The sequence below is a fragment of the Hordeum vulgare genome, chromosome 1H (genome assembly GCF_904849725.1).
Source record: "Hordeum vulgare subsp. vulgare chromosome 1H, MorexV3_pseudomolecules_assembly, whole genome shotgun sequence".
Taxonomy (NCBI): domain Eukaryota; kingdom Viridiplantae; phylum Streptophyta; class Magnoliopsida; order Poales; family Poaceae; genus Hordeum; species Hordeum vulgare.
In genome coordinates, this window is record NC_058518.1 from 20912715 (window position 1) to 20927351 (window position 14637).

Genomic DNA, 14637 nt, shown 5'->3' on the forward strand with positions numbered 1-14637 from the left:
GTGCCTGCCGGGCCGGCACGGCTGCCCGCAGGCCAGGCACAACACAGGCCGGGCCCGACACGGGCTAATCGTGCTCGGGCCAGGCACGGGCACGCCGTGGGCCGGGCTCGGGCTGCCACACCGAGCCTGCGTGCCGGCACGGCCCGACACGATTAGGAGCGGGGGGAGCGGGACTGCGGGAGCAGGGGGAGCCGGGAGCGGGAAAAAGGGAGAGATGCGGGAGCAGGAGGAGCGGGAAAAAGGGAGAGTGGCGGGAGCGGGGGAGCGGGGGCTGCGCTGCGGGCGGGAAAAGGAAAGGGTGCGGGCTGCTGGGCGAGAAAAAGGGAGAGAGGCGGGAATCTGGGCGGGATCTGGGCCACGGCGTGGGATCTGGGCGGGATTTTTTATTAGAGGAAAAAAACAGCAAAAGTGTTGCGGGCCGCCGTGCCTTAGCGTGCCGCGGGCCGGCCCGATTAGGCCACGTGTCGTGCTTGGGCCTGGGAGGCTGGCACGCGGGCCGGCACGGCATGGCCCGCTTAATAATCGGGCCCAGGCGTGCCGTGCCGTGCCGGGCACAATTACGGCGGGCCGGGCCGGCCCGTTTGGCCAGGTATGCTCTCACTGCCGCTGTGGGCCCACCTGTTGGAGCGTTTGCTGGTTGAACCGAGAAGAATCCGTGAGCGAGGCTTCCTTTCTCCTCTGATGATTCCCCCACCCCACCAGAAACCCTAGCCTCCATGCCGCCGCCGCCGACGACATCGACGACGGCACCGGCGCTGCCGGACGAGCTCCTGGAGTAGGTCTTCCTCTGCCTCCCGCCGGACGAGCCAGCGCCTCTTCCGCCGGCCTTCCTCCGCCATGGCCGCGTTCTCCTCGGGAATCACCGAGCGCGCAACCATCGACCTCAAGAACCTGCCTCCATGGTCGCGAAAACGATATCACCGCCCTACACAGGCTGATTGGGTCTGTGGAGGGCGGCGATAACATTTTCATGACCACGAAGCTTGGCGGCATAAAGTCATTACAGTGGAAGAAGCTATGGGAAGAGAGAGAGAGAGAGAGAGAGCGCTTCCGTGCTTTGATTCCCTACTCGAGTTTCCACAGTCCACAAGGTACATCTGTATCCATGGACAATCTTATCGCTTGATTGCTTGGGTAGACCCAGCTGCTTCACTAACTATTTTTTGGTGGGTTGCTAGCAAATACCAGCGGGACCTAATTTTCATGTGGTGGGGATTGATGCCTTCTGCTGGGCAATCTGAAAACTCGGAATAGAACATGGAGTTAATTTTGGCTCCTGTTGAGCTGACTTGTGACATCCATGTAAACTGAATCTTGAGATATAAGTTCAGGGACAAGAGGATGGCTGCGTGAAGATCTCATAGAGTTTTTTATACTTTTGGCTCCAAACAGTCAGGTATTTGTTGCATATTTTTGGCCAACACTGCACATAATATGAAGTATGAATACACTCATATGGCTTCGGTCAGTTCCGAAAACACATCAGGAAAAAAAGGAACATGATTCAATACCGCTTGGAGTTCTTTTAGCTTGTTTGCAAAAAAATGTGCTGATGGCTAGTGGGGGTATTCTGTCAAGCAAATGACAAATGCAAAATGGCATAGGCGTAACAGAGTTCTTCCTTATATACTTGCATAGAGATCACTGGGAATCGGGACATGGTTTTTCAAGTGCAGAGATCTGGGAGAAAGAATGAGGTAATTTGCCTGTATGTGCTGACCAGCTCATAGAACTCTGTTTTTCTTTTCATACACGGAGTAGTAAAACTGTGGACTGGTTGTTTTTCATATATGGAGTGACAGGTCACCTTAATTAATATATCTGTCCTGCACTCAAATGCCCATGTTCTATGTACTTGATGACTCGCATACCAGTTCCGCAAAGGCGCTGTGCATAGGATACTACATATTTTGACTGTGCATCATTTCTATTATCACCCGTTCGCCTGAACTGTAATCTGCTTCAGAAATGCTATGACCTGCCACTCCATATATGAAAAACACAACCATGGTTCTCGATTTCCTGATGATCTCTCCTCTGTTTGGCAGCTGATGATGCCAGTCGGAGGTCTGCTGGCCCAGACTTGCTGTCCTTTGGCATTTTGGAAGCGCGAAACAATGGCGTTTCAACTTCGTCAGGTGCCAGCCCAAGGATATTATTCGTCGCTGCTGTGAAGACCTCGCTGTGTGGTGTCGGCGGTTCTCCTCTCAAGATCGTGCCAGCATTGATGTTCTCCGTAGTTTTTCTGTTAATTGCATCCAGGTGTAAACTTTAGTCTCGCTCCTCATCAACTCCTACATTGAGCTATCAGTTCAGCTTCAAATAAAAAACCTCCTAAATTGAGCTTTTTTTTTTTGCAGGAACGGAGGACATCGACTGTTCCATTGACTGCTGGGCCAGGCAACTCAGCCTGAAAGACACAGATAAATATGCAAAGCAAAACTTGGTGAAATGAAGATTACTTCTATGGAAGGCAAAGGTCGCGGCCCATCCAAGATCCAACACAATAAGCTGCGCGGAAGGATCGCCCTCTCGCGCTGTCCATGTCGGATTGAAATAACCCCAACGAAGGTGGTGCGTGTGAGCGTGTGAGCCTCTGGGTGATGCGCTCCTTGATTGCGGTGCCCGGGTACCGGCGGCCAGCTGGTCAACACGTCGCGTCGCCGGCTGGCCTTTCTAAGACCGTGCGATGGCGAGGCGTGGGCTGGCGGACGGCGTCGGCACTGTCTCCAGTGTCCAATTTGTGCCGTCCTCTAACAACCTCATAGTTGCGTCCTGTGACTAGGTCAGATCTTTAACCCCCATCGTTATCTCTGGCTCCTGGCTTACGAATTTCATGCATTTATTTGAGGTGAAATTAGGGTAGTTTATCTTTGCATATTAGAGGCCTAACAGGGTTTCCTGTGGAATTTTGTTCTGCAGGGGCTGCGGATGTACGATGTGGACAAATACATTGAGATGGATTCTGAAGCAGCACTACTACTTCAAGGATGAGTTTGTGGCATTCGCCTGTAGTTCAGATGGATCTGTCATAAGGTGTCAATACAATTGGTTGCAGGCTTGCAGCACTCCACGAAATTCATGTTGTTAAGCATCACTGAAACAGAAACATCTATAGTTTTGTGGTGCCTAGGCTTTACTACTGGAAGCAGGGTACTCCACGTGGTTCTTTGCCCCCGTCTATGCTTTATTGATCTATATATGCATTGAGTAAAAGTTCTTCGTTCTTGGCTGATGGTTCATTGATATTAAGTGAAATATGGTATTGCCCACGTACATATGTAATCAAGAAACATGCTTGTCTTCTCATGCGTTGCCCCAGAACATTAGTTAGGTTACTGTCTGAGAATACTTGATGCCCAAAATATATGGATAATGCTATGCTATGTGTATTGTGTCCATGTGCCAGTTGAATCATCTCATATTGCTTTGAAGTTGCTACCTAAGTATCGAGAGATTGATTCCCTTTCTTCCAGCTGTTCTTGTTCTTAGCAGACAAATGTGGGAGAATGTACCAACTAAATATATTGGTTCTTGGGTTTATTATTAGAGACTTTTATCTGCATATATACATAGGACCGAGAATGCCGAGGTATGCGACACCAAATTTAGTTTAGCTTGTCTACACTTTTGTTAAATTTTTCTTGGAACTTAGGAACCTGAGCTTTTGGTTGTCTCTTGTTTCCTGATAGTACAAGCATGTTACACAAGGCTTCTTGATAAATGTCAAACTTGAAGGCTTATATTGGGTATGCTACTAATTATTGTTGGCATGGGCACGGCTGGTGGAGCGGCTGGCGTCCGGGTGGACAACGGTGGCTGCCCAGTGACCATCATCAGGTACGATTTGGCATGTCAAATCCATAGGCTTCTAGGTATGCTGCTAATTATTGTTGGGTGGATGTAAAATTTCTCTCCGTTCATCTCTCCAGGTTGTGCTGCAGGTACTACCGTTTCTTCATTCTATCTGAAGAAAACAACCACAACCTCCTTTGCTTGATTCCCAATTTTGTGTATCTATAGCTTTGCTTGTTCTTACCTAGCCTTTTATACCCACCACAAATATTTCTTGTTATGATTATTTGTTTTGCGTTCTTGATAATTTCATTTGTGTTCTTAATTGGGACGAGCTAGGAGGAACAAACCTATTTAGCTTCCGGGATCTCCGTTTCTAATGACTTGATATGGCCTTGGCGACGGTCCTGCTAGAGAGTTCATCGATGGCAGCAACAAGCAGTCCCAAGGCATAGGTAAGCTCCTTTGTTTAATATATTTTAGCTCCATCCAGCAGATTGGGCAACCGCCTTCTTCTCTTCAATTAATTATATCCATCTGTTTTGGTGTAGGTTTCACTAGATTTAGTTTTCAGTCTTGTCTACATTGAGTTGTTTGTTGTTTGATTATTTTATCAAGTAGAACATGGCTTCTCATGAACCTCCCGGCATTTGCCTAAACATTGGTTAGTATACTATACATATCAACTACAGTTATGGAGATCTGAACTAGAAATCGCCCTATGATGTATTAACTCTTAAATATCGTGCACAATCATGTACATTAAGTGTTTGAATAAGAAGTAGGATGTTCTTGCTTAATATAGTTTACTGCAGCAAATACTTTGCATGTGCCTCCAATGTTCACTTGCTTGCCGCTTCTGTTGCATCCTTCTGGCAACCTGACAGTAAACTGCTGGAGGTGATATAAGGTTCTCCCTTCCATTGCCTGGTTTGCTGCCAATGCTCACTATTTTTTTGCATTTCTTCTATGACTAGAAGTCGTCGCAGTTTTGATATGTAGCTGCTTCTTCTGCCAATGTTATTCTGGCATTAGCGAACTGCTCCCATATAAATTTTTACTGTGTAAAATAAATACACATGCATAATTTGTATTTTGTCATCTGCAATTCTGGGTTATTTTATACTCCTGGTTGAGTTCCACTTTATTAGCCAAGAAATTTTCTATTTCTTTGATTTGCCTGAATATACAGTAAGGCCTACCCCTTTTCTTCTATTGGAGCCATAGTTTGATTGAACCATACTGAGGTTACGAATAATTTCTATTTTGACATCTATACATTTTATTTGCTTTGTGTTCTTGATTGAGACGAGTGAGGAGGAACGTCAACTATTTAGCTAGGCAATCAGACCTAAGACAAAACGTCCACAGTTGTTGTATGAGTCAAAGCTATACAGAATACTTCCAAGGAGGAAGCAATGCATGTATTTTATTTTCGCTTCCTTGCTCTTGCTTAGTCCAGTCTGTTTTGTCCACAAAGGAATCAACTGACATTCCCTTTTGCTCCGCAGATGGAATTCAAAATTTCAAGTGCTTTGGTGTAGATGATGATTACAACGTGGCCAGGCCTTGAGGAGTTTTTCAGGTTTTGTAACAGGAAGCTGTCTCTAAAACCTGTTTTCATGCTTGCTGATCAAATGGTATGTTATACGATTAAAACTTAATATTCCCTTGGCTTCATTACTTTGGTGCAGCTTCGATCTAATCTCTTTCATTTCATCATGTGAACTTTAAGCGACTTCCTTTTTGTTTGATCAATCATGTTGAGTTCGTGAATTCCATTGATCTAACACGATGAGAGTATAGAGATTCGTTGACACACCAGCACATTCCATAGTCATACATGTAAATATTATTATCCCTCATTGATATACTTGAAGAGAATTGAGTGAGTTGCACTATATTTTTAGAATTACCGCTAATCCTCAGCTGTTACCAAACAATCAGAGAGAACAAGAGCTTGGCAGGAACATCAAGATTATGCGAGTTTCTTGGAATTGGTAAGCTTACATGACTGTTCGCTGTGTACTGCTTTATTCTGTACATGTACCTAGACTTTGAGGCATGTAGTGTCATTTGGTCCTTGTAAACTTTTCTTACCTCCATATATTTGTCTGTTTATGTATCATAATTTTATTTTGCAATTCTCTGTAGAACAAAGCTAAAGGGATGATACGGAATCTCGATATGTGCTGATGTACTTCTTACGAGCAAGTTGTTGAACATTACCGCACGTAATGTGGCGGCTGCTGCGACTCGTGGTGCTTTGGGCGCACAACCTTCGCCTGCTCACCCCGGCGTCCACAGCAACGACCACTGCTCCTTCTGTGATGCTCATGCCCGCGAGATGGACATGGGCTGCATCAAGGACTCGTACGACGGTGCGCAGAGCGAGTATGGCCTGGAGAGCCTCGACGATGGCACGCACAGATGAGCAGCTGCTCTGCAGCGGCAAGTCTTGTGACTGCAATTGAACGACATGATAGAGAGGTGCTAGATACAGAGTTAAGGTTTTGCTTATTTATTTGCTGAGTTTGATACACTTTGGGAGAAGCGTGTAATGGTTGCATATTGTAACCAGGTATAGGTCACTGATATTTATTCCTTAGGTTTAACATACTTTTAGCTCTAATGGATTTGGTTTGCCTTGCTGTCATTCATTCAAAAAAAAAATCTAAGAAGTACATGCATGTGTGCTACTCTATCCGTTCCTGATTCTACTACGGACAGATGCATGTAGAGATATTTTAGAGCAACTCCAATGGGGCGATCAATCGCTTCTGGCTCAAATTTGGGACTGAAATAGATCGGCGCAGACGCGCGTACCCTTTCGGTGTCTTCATGTGACTGGTCTAGCTCACTTGTCACACAACCATCCAGCCACCTCTGCCTTTTTATTTAATTCGCTGGCACACTCTCATCCATTTTTTTCCATTATTATATTGTCACAGTGTTGCTGCTCACTTGCTTCTCGTCGGGTGCATGTGTTCACCCATTTAAAAATACGGACACGGACAGGCCGACAGATGACCCAAACGGACGAAAAGCGGACAAAGTCTCCGTCCGTTTGGGTCGGCCCGTTGGAGTTGCTCTTAATATGTAGATTCATTCATTTTGCAGTTCATAATGAAATTGCTAAAAGAACTTACATTTAAAAACGGGGGGACTGTCAGTTAATACCACAACCAAATGAAAAGAAGTACCACTCAGGAGGCAGCACCCAACCACTAGTGTGCAACAAGGTTGCCAAGGAGCTCCTTGCTGGACATTTCGGCCTCGCTCCTGGAGCGGCCAGAGAGGAGCGACCTATTTTTGTGGAGTCGCAAAAGTGGTGCTCCCGTTACGGAGCTTTAGCCTTGAATGTAATATTTGTTCTTGCTGGGAAATGTTGTTCTCAAATGAATAGTGTGTTGTAACACCATAACCCCTGCCTCTGATGTAATGTACTACCTCCGCTTTTAAATATAAGTTTTTCTAAAGATTTTACTATAGACTACGTACGAAACGAAATAAATGAATTCACACTTTAAAATATGTCTATCTATACCCGTATGCAGTTCGTAACGAAATTTTTAAAAAGACTTATATTTAGGAACGGAGGGAGTAGCACGCATTCGGTCAGGCCGGTGCATGTAAACTCTTCCCTCTTCTCCCTTTCTTATTCATTAACAAGAAACAACGCCTTCTGTACTTCTTTTCACACACACACACACAAAACGGGTTTAAGCTTAGCAGCACTTTTTGGGGCTACAAGTGGTTTTTGAACTTAGATAGCAGGAGCTGCAGTTTTGGTATTGTCAAAAGCAAAGAAGGAAAAAAAAAGGGTATCTCCATTGCCGGGATTTGAACCCGGGTCGCCTGGGTGAAAGCCAGGTATCCTAACCGGGCTGGACGACAATGGATTTGTGACAGATTACGGCACACATCTTACTTGTTCGCGTACATATCATACTCTGGATCTCCTAACTAGTACATCAGTTAGAATTACATTTTTCTTCTTCTTTTCTTCGACCTGGCTCTCGAGCTCTGGCGGCGGCGCCGACTAGATTCGAATTTTTGTCCAAAAGGACCCCCTCTCGAACGTCATTGCCAGAAAAGACCACCTATGAACGTTAAAAAGGGAAAGGACCCCATCCCCGGGTGGCGGCAGGCGCGCCAGGCGGCACGTGGCACCTGCCGCCACCGCCCGAGGCGGCTGGGGAACATGCCGCCACCGCTCGAGGCGGCTGGGGCCTGCCGCCACCAGCTGAGGCGGCCGGCTGCGCACCCCGTTCCCGCCACGCCGCGCCGTAACGGACAGAGCCTCGGTGGGCCCTGCCGCCACCACCCTAGGCGGCCGGCCGAATCTCCGCGCGCTACGACAGCGACGCTGATTGCGCTGACTCCGAAGCTGTTGTCTTCTGCTGGTGGCAAACGACGCTAACTTCCGGCACTGACCTTGTCAAAAAAATTCCCTCTCTAAATTTTCCCGCCACAAGCATGCGGTATTAGGCCCTGCTTTGGATGTAGTCCCTCCGTTCCAAAATATAAGACCTTTTAGGTATTTCACTAGAAGACTACATACAGAGCAAAATGAGTGAACTATACTCTAAAGTATGTCTATGTACATCCGTATGTAGTTTATAGTACAATCTCTAAAATGCCTTATATTTAGGAACGGAGGGAGTTTTTTTTTACGAAGGGAGATTTCCTAAATATAAGTCTTTTAAGAGTTTGTATTAGAAGACTACATATGGATGTATATGGACTCATTTTAGAATATAGATTGTGTCATTTTGCTTTGTATGTAGTCATTTAGTAATATATCTAAAAAGACTTATATTTAGGAACGGAGGGAGTACACTTGTAAAAATAATACACACCTTTGTAAAATATTGCACTTGTAAAAATAGAACGGCATTCCAAGCAGGGCCTAAAGGCTGATTGCACTAACTGAGACTGTCTGCTGTATTTGCTCCCGCCACATGCACGCGATAACGATGAACGAGCAGTGCAATTTTTTCCCGCCTAAGTTTCCCGCGTTATTTTCCCGCCTAAGTTTCCCGCTGAAGTTTCTCGTTTTCGCGCCGTTTTTTCCCGCGTAGACATCCGGCAGAGCCTATAAAAGGAGGCAGGGAGTGAAACTCTCTTCACCATCAGCCAGACTTCAAAGCACCTGCACCTCCATAGTCGGTATGAGTTTGCCTTGTTCGGATCAGAGCATTAGGCCTAGGAAAATGCAGAGTGCAAGCTTGCCTCGGGGGGTGGAAGCAGTTCAATGTTGGTGTGGAGATGTCTGCAAGGTGAAGGAGGTGATGGATTTTTCAGATTGGTTGGGCATGAAGTTTTTCATGTGCGCCAATTATGAATCTGATCCACCCGAATCTATTTCTGCGTACGTCAGGCCTCCGGTATGCTCAAGTCATCCAGATTATTGTTTACTTGATATTATTGTTTACTTGAATCTGATCGATCCTTTAGTCTCCTCCTCCTCTCTGCATGTACTATCGTTGGATTGACACGGAAATGCCGAACTGGACGGTGACCGAGATTCGTGAAAGAGGTCGCCGTGCATGGGCTAGCTTGGACTTGGAAGAGCGTCGTGAGAAGGCTGAAGCAGAGGAGAAAGCAGAGCAGAAGAAAGAGTGGGAAGATTACTGTGTGGAGCAGAGGGCTTTTCTTGATGAGATGATAAGGAAAAATCAAGAAGAGAAACTTCGGCTGGAGGAGGTTTACAGACAGCGGGAACAGGCCCGTGAAGCTGAGAGGGAGAGAAAGAGAGAAAGGACTCGTGCCGCCAAGGCAGCAGAAGAAGCTGGTGATGAAAAATGAAAATATCCACGTTGGACTCAGTAGATTTATTTTATTGTATGTTAATTTGTGTTAGTTGTATCTTAATTTCTGCAAGTTGTATCTTAATTTCGGCAAATTGTATCTTATTTTCAGCAATGTCTATCTTAATTTCGGCAAGTTGTATCTTCATTTCCGCAATGGGTATCTTAATTTTAGATACGTGTATGTTCATTTTATCCCGCCATTTATTTCCCGCCTCGCTTTCCCGCCATTTTTTCCCGCGTATAGCTTTGCCGCCATTTTGTTCCCGCCTCGCTTTCCCGCCCTCGCTTTCCCTCCTCGTTTTTCCGCCATTAGTTATTCGTCTCGCTCTGCTGCACCTATAAAACCCCCTTCAGACCAAGGTGGGTAAGGAGTGTCCTGAAAATGTCTCATTATCCTTTCGATCGTAGTTTTCACAGTGGTATGTCCGAGTGTCTTCTGCGCTTAGCTAGCAATTTCAAGCTAGATAATATAATAGTTTCATGGGACGAACTCATCACTACTGACACGCTACTGAATGAGGTTGCCCACGCATTAGCTAGGAAGGGGTGGCCTGCAAGGACATATGAGGAGATTCGGATAGAACTTCTGCGGTTGAATGAAAGATGGAAGAAGAAAGGCTAACACATACGCGGTGGAGGTGGAGTAAAACATCCCTTTTTATGGATTGACGATAGTGAGGACGAAGACGATATCTTCATGCCGAGTACCAAGGCCAAGAGCGCATCATCGACGAAGGCCAAGAGCGCATTATCGACGAAGGCCAAGAGTAGCGCTTCGTCAAAGGGCGAGAGCTCTGCATCGTCGAAGGATGACGACGACTTTATGTAGTTTTTTTATGAACTCTACATCTTAATGTATCTTATTTTATATATGTTATTTTATGAATCTTATTTTATGTATCTTATTTTATTTATCTTATTTTATGGAAGCAACTTTAAATTGGAAAACTGCGTCGAAATATATCGAGAACTTTTATTTCATGAAACTACATAGATGTCTTGTACGTACATCTGAAAGTTTGAAACTGATATAGAGAGATGCAATAGTTCGCACACATACATAGACGAATCACCCTATGCGACCACGACCAGCTGGCCTTGCCCGACGACCGGAGGATGACAATCGTTCAGGGGGTCTGTGTTCACGAAGACCACGGCCGTACTGTCCCTCGTGTTCCTGTGTCTGCAACTCATGCATAGCTGGTGGAGTCTGAAATCCATATTGAGATGATGATTCTAAATTGTAGGTGAATGGCTGTGACCCAGAAATGATATAAGATGGACCAATAACGTCCTGCCCGAAAAAATCATTTATCATTCCTCGGAGCGTGCATTGAGTATCATGGGTTTCTGTGAGTATTTCTTTCTGTACGCTACGTTGGGTATGTTCATCTCATCATGATGGATCATTAATTTCCTGCGTCGAAAAATTGTGTTTAAAATAAACTGTGTGTAAAAAAAGGATGTGTAAATAGAAGTTATGTAATTGCTTATTATAATTGTACATACATGACCGTTGTTGTAGCTTTGTGCTCGCTCGCTTGTCTCAGCCCAACGATTCTCCTCGGGCATCCTAATCCCTCGCGTGGGCAGATATGGCTGAGATCCTTGAGTGTGTGCGCCATATGTTGTATATGTATCCTGCTCCACGAAATGAGTCTGTTCGGGCATAGAACCTAAATCTGGAGCATTTACGTGTGATGTCTGCCCATGTATTGGTAGAGACGAGTCATGTCGTGGAAGTGTCGGCGTAGTATTAGGACCCTCTCCCCATCGCATGGACGACGACGGCGCCGCACTCGGTCTAGCTGACCTCGGTTCCGGAATGTTGTACGCTACAGTGACAACATCGTTCTCTGTACCGCATCTCGTAAACCTTGTGCTGACGAATTCGCTAATTTTTTTAAAGAAGGACCTGCCTTTAGGATCAATTCCCTGGGCTCGCATTCCTTCTCTCGCCATCGCTTGTACTTGGGTGCAAATATCAATCTGAAAAAAAATCGTTGTTCGTTGGTTGAATTGTTCATGAAATGATGGACCTGAATAGCAAGATGTTGACGATTACCGCAGAGTCACGATAGTAAGCTGATGATGTGTCTATCCGTCTCTGCAACTGTTCCATATTCGTTGGATGTGTTGGCATCGTAGGTGGTTCACTCGTCAGTCTAGTACGCGTGCTCATGCGATACCAATTATAGTACGCTTCTGTCGTAGTTGCATCGTACGTTCTGCATAAATAAGTACAACCTCTGAAATATTTTTTTCTTTGCATGACGAGCCTTGCTATAGCTGACAGGGAAACCAATCAGATCAGATGTAGTTGCACGCAAAGCCCTAATACTAATATTAAGACTTTGCTGCACAATGGTTTGCATCACCTGTGACACGTATTCTGCAGTCACATTGCGGTGCTCTGAAAGAGTGCCAGTTTGCTCACAACCATGTTGCTCTATTTTTGTGACATGCCACGGCTGACATACCCAGGCTTCTGGCGAGCAATAACTCTTCCGCGGCAACCCGCTTCACGATGGATGCATATGAGCTTCAACTCCTTTTTATCAGACTGCTTCACTCTATGTTGCCTGTGTATAGCAATTGCATAGCAATTGCATAGCTATGTATTGCTTGTTTAGCAGATTTCTTATCTGGGAAAATCTGTCCAACGGCCAGACTCCCCACGTCTAGGCCAGCAACAGAGTGAAATTCATTGGTGATGCTCATAACCTGTAAAAACTCTGGGTTGATTGCTGGAGCGACCGCCTTCTCAGGAGGAACAACTTCATCATCATCTGATTCCGAAGAGGCAGAAGAATGACCATCATCGTCATCATCTAGCGCCTCCGGCAATCCCTCGACATGTTCGCTCATGTCAACGACCGCAGACCAATATCCCGTGTCATACACTTGTTGGCCACCTCTTGGTTCCGATGGGCCGGCGTCGGGGGCTACAGTTATGGTCATATGTTGGCCACCCCTTGGTTCCGATGGGCCGGCGTCGGGGGCTACAGTTATGGCCAACTTGGCCTCACCGGCACCGCTACTGCACTCGGCGACATCACTGGCAGAAATGAACTCCACATAAACCATGGGTTGTCCATACATGGAGTTATTGGGATTGCTTGCAAAACCCATGTACGACGCCCATGCTCTTTCACCAGTAACCCGCCGCAGAACCCAACGATTTCCTCCCTCAACCACGAAAGCCTCCATGGTCATTTTTTTTTCCATTCATCGCTGAACCAAACACCGTTCGGATGCACCTTCGAACTGCCGCATACTCTACATTAACCATGTCTTTCACTACAACCGTAGTCATCCCGCACCTAGACACATCCACACCAGAAGGACCCTCACGTATTATGTGCCCATAAAACACTAACAAATTTTCCATAGTACCTAACGAGCAGCCATATTTACATAGTTAGTCCACTAAAAATCATATTCTTATATTTACATTGTAATAATATCCATTACTTATCTTTTTTACACACGCGTTATCGCCAGTTATCACATGAACAAAAACGGAGTCAGTTATTAATGGATTGAAAATATTACACACGCGTCTTGCATATATAATTACTACACATATTATCACATGAACAAAAATGCAGTTCCTAAGGTTATCGCCAGTTATCACATGAACAAAAACGGAGTCGACATATTATCACATGAACAAAAATGTTACACACATATTTTTTTTTACCTTCCTAAGGTTTCTAAAATGTAGTTGCATGGATAAATATATCACCAGTAATTTATGAAAGTAATCGACCTATCATCACATGAACAAAAATGCTAGTTGCATGCGTGCGTCTTGCATATATATTTACTACACAAATTGATACATTACAGTGAACATACAACACAAAGTACATACTTAAAAAACTAATCAAATATACTAACATTTTTGTGCATGCGAACAAAACCTATGAAAATGAATTGATTTTACCTTGATCTATCTTTCTTTCAACTGCAACATATTCGAATCCAACCCAAAAGACCAGAAATCTTGAATCAAAGTGAACAAAGAAGTGTGTTCTTCAGCTACACAGAAAAGAGAAGACAGTGAGAATAACCCTAAAAAAACATCATGCATGCAAACACAATCAACACAAATGAAAAACTCTTACCTTGATCTATCTTTTACTCAACTACGATGTCTTCAAAATCCAATTTAAAACCGTCCTAAATCGGTACTTCAAATGTGTATGACATAGTTCTTGAGAGAAAGAGAAGACAGTGAGGAAGAGGAGTTGTTGTGTGTGCTGAAGCAAGAGAAAGGAGGCAACGGAAGAGTGAGAGAGGATGCAGCGTCGGTATATAAAGAAGATAATATGTGCACTGTTTTGTCGGTGAGAGTTAGCGCCGTTAGTGCCGGAAGTTAGCGCCGTTTGCCACCAGCAGAAGACAGCAGCCTCGGAGTCAGCGCAATCAGCGTCGCTGTCGTAGCGCGCGGAGATTCGGCCGGCCGCCTGGGGTGGTGGCGGCAGGGCCCACCCAGGCTCTGTCCGTTACGGCGCGGCGTGGCGGGAACGGGGTGCGCAGCCGGCCGCCTCAGCTGGTGGCGGCAGGCCCCAGCCGCCTCGGGCGGTGGCGGCAGGTGCCACGTGCCGCTTGGCGCGCCTGCCGCCATCCGGGGAGGGGGTCCTTTCCCTTTTTAACGTTCACAGGTGGTCTTTTCTGACAATGACGTTCGAGAGGGGTCTTTTTGGATAAAAATTCGCTAGATTCGTCTACGGGCAGAGTTCCTCGTCGGCCGGGGTGAGATACACTTGGGGACCGGCAGGAAGGATTGCGGCCCGTGGCCGTCTCTAGCTCCTTGTCGAATAAGCCCGTTCGGGACGCCGTCAAACCATGGTGTCGTTTGAGGCTTGGTAGCGCCATCCGTCCAAGTCGATTGCGAGTTTGCGACACAACCTGACATTGTAAATATTTGTAATGGCCATTCACTATGGTGGGATTGGGTAGCGAACAATTTATACGGAGTGTCTTTTGTATAGCGAACGCCATCATGACTAGCTTTATT

The 14637-nt window shown here is 45.7% G+C and overlaps 2 long non-coding RNA genes, 1 other non-coding gene and 1 pseudogene across 4 annotated transcripts; 3 read left to right on the forward strand and 1 right to left on the reverse strand.

Moving 5' to 3' along the window:
• The first annotated feature begins 635 nt into the window (after positions 1-635).
• On the forward strand, positions 636-2624 carry LOC123452919 (annotated as a pseudogene).
• A 600-nt stretch (positions 2625-3224) lies between these two features.
• LOC123453073 lies at positions 3225-4595 on the forward strand. Of its 2 annotated transcripts, XR_006632711.1 has the most exons (3): positions 3225-3592; positions 3693-3840; positions 3933-4595. It is a non-coding gene; the product is annotated as an uncharacterized LOC123453073 (long non-coding RNA). The 2 variants fall into 2 exon arrangements; XR_006632699.1 differs by having other exon boundaries at positions 3225-3840.
• Positions 4596-5609: 1014 nt separating this feature from the next.
• LOC123453010 lies at positions 5610-6474 on the forward strand. Its single transcript, XR_006632693.1, has 2 exons — positions 5610-5795; positions 5950-6474. It is a non-coding gene; the product is annotated as an uncharacterized LOC123453010 (long non-coding RNA).
• Positions 6475-7623: 1149 nt separating this feature from the next.
• On the reverse strand, positions 7624-7697 carry TRNAE-UUC. The gene has a single exon. It is a non-coding gene; the product is annotated as a tRNA-Glu (tRNA).
• Between the last annotated feature and the right edge of the window lie 6940 nt (positions 7698-14637).